This window comes from Colobus angolensis, unplaced genomic scaffold (assembly GCF_000951035.1).
Source record: "Colobus angolensis palliatus isolate OR3802 unplaced genomic scaffold, Cang.pa_1.0 Scaffold111, whole genome shotgun sequence".
Taxonomy (NCBI): Eukaryota; Metazoa; Chordata; class Mammalia; order Primates; family Cercopithecidae; genus Colobus; species Colobus angolensis.
The window spans coordinates 377968-380349 of NW_012112142.1; the positions used below are offsets into that span (position 1 = coordinate 377968).

The 2382-nt window shown below is 44.0% G+C and overlaps 1 pseudogene; it reads left to right on the forward strand.

Moving 5' to 3' along the window:
• The first annotated feature begins 977 nt into the window (after window positions 1-977).
• On the forward strand, window positions 978-2039 carry LOC105522670 (annotated as a pseudogene).
• The last annotated feature ends 343 nt before the right edge of the window (window positions 2040-2382 follow it).

The following is a 2382-nucleotide window of genomic DNA, read 5'->3' on the forward strand; positions in this document are numbered from 1 at the left end:
GGAGTGCAGTGGCACAATCTCAGTTCTCTGCAGACTCAACTTCCTGGGCTCAAGCGATCCTCCCACCTCAGCCCTCTGAGTAGTTGGAACTACAGGCATGCACTACCATGCCCAGCTAAGTTTTGTATTTTTTGTAGAAATGGTGTTTTTCCATGTTGCTCAGGCTGGTCTTGAACTTCTGGGCTCAAGCGATCTGCCCACCTCAGCCTCCCAAAGTACTGGGATTACAGGTGTGAGCCACCGCACCTGGCCAAGAATGCATTTACTATGTAATACCAGAGAACCCACCAGCCAACAATGTTTCTTGGGAGGTCCTAGAGGACACTCCCTTATTAAAGTGATAAACAATATGCTAATATATTCTGAGAAGCTCAGAACTGCTTGTCCTCTAGATCAAGATTGATGGTAAGAAATGTACCAGGGTAAATTGGAATAACAGAATTCTGGAGGCTAGGTCGGTGGTACTAGACCATCAGAGGCCCTGGGGATATAATGATGGTTACGTGTATCAGCCTGAATAAGTTAGGAACCTAATATTGAGTAGGAAACAAGTGAGTCCCAGAATAACACATGAATCATTTAGATTTTAAAAACATGCAAAATGCCTTTTGGCTCTCTGAGCAGCAAGAACAAGTGCCTCACAAAAGGCAGCAAAAGGGGAACCAAGAAGAAAGTGGTTGATCTATTTTCTTTTTTTTTTTTAATTTTTGAGATGGAGTCTTGCTCTGTCACCAGGCTGGAGTGCAGTGGCGTGATCTTGGCTCACTGCAAATCCGCCCCCTGGATTCAAGCGATTCTCCTGCCTCAGCCTCCCGAGTAGCTGGGACTACAGGCAAGTGCCACCATGCCCAGCTACTTTTTGTATTTTTAGTAGAGATGGGGTTTCACCATGTTGGCCTGGATGGTCTCGATCTCTTGACCTCGTGATCCACCCACCTTGGCCTCCCAAAGTGCTGGGATTGCAGGCGTGAACCACCATGCCCAGCCTAGTTGATCTATTTTCTAAGAAAGACTGGTAGCATGTGAAAGCACCTGCTATGTTCAATAGAAGAAATATTGGAGAGACACTAGTCACCAGGACTGAAGGAGCCAAAATTGCATCAGATGGCCTCAAGGGTCGTGTGTTTGAAGTGAGTCTTGCTGATCTGCAAAATTATGAAGTTGCATTTAGAAACTTCAAGCTGGGCCGGGCGCAGTGGCTCAAGCCTGTAATCCCAGCACTTTGGGAGGCCGAGACGGGTGGATCACGAGGTCGGGAGATCGAGACCATCCTGGCTAACACAGTGAAACCCCGTCTCTACTAAAAAATACAAAAAACTAGCCGGGCGAGGTGGCAGGCGCCTGTAGTCCCAGCTATTCGGGAGGCTGAGGCAGGAGAATGGCGTGGACCCGGGAGGCGGAGCTTGCAGTGAGCCAAGATCTGGCCACTGCACTCCAGCCTGGGAGACAGAGCGAGACTCCGTCTCAAAAAAAAAAAAAAAAAAAAAAAAAAAGAAACTTCAAGCTGATTGCTAAAGATATTCAGGGAAAAAACTGCCTAACTTCCATGGCATGGATCTTACCTGTGGCAGAATGTGTTCCATGGTCAAAAAATGGCAGACATGATTGAAGCTCATGTTGATGTCAAGACTACTGATGGTTACTTGCTTTGTCTATTCTGTGTTGCTTTTATTAGAAAACGTAACAATCAGATCCGGAAGACCTCTTACATTCAGCACCAACAGGTCTGCCAAATCTGGAAGAAGACGATGGAAATCATGACCCAAGAGGTACAGACAAATGACTTGAAAGAAGTGGTCAATAAACTGATTCCAGACAGCATTGGAAAAGACATAGATAAGGCTTACCAATCTATTTATTCTCTCAATGATGTCTTCGTTAGAAAAGTAAAAATGCTGAAGAAGACCAAGTTTGAATTGGGAAATCTCATGGAGCTTCATGGCAAAGGTAGCAGTTCTGGAAAAGCTACTGGAGAAGAGACAGGTGCTAAAGTTGAATGAGCTGATGGATATGAACCACCAGTCCAAGAATCTGTTTAATGCTCAGACGTTTAAAATGGCAAATAAAAAGTCTTATTTGTGGAAAAAAACCATGGAAAATGAAAATTTGTGTGTGTGTCTGTGTGTGTGTGTGTGTATATGTATGTGTGTGTGTGTGTGTGTATCACAGGTGGGTAAGCACAAAACTAGAATAATGGTTACTTCTGGGAAAAAAGGGAAGAAAATGGGGCTAGAGAGATGTATGCAGGGACTGCTAAGGTATTGGCAATATTCTCTTTCTCAAGTCAGCTGGTGAGTACATAAGGTGTTCATTTTATTATTATTCTCCGTACACATGAATAACGGTTTTTTGAACATATGTAATATTTAACAAAAAATAATG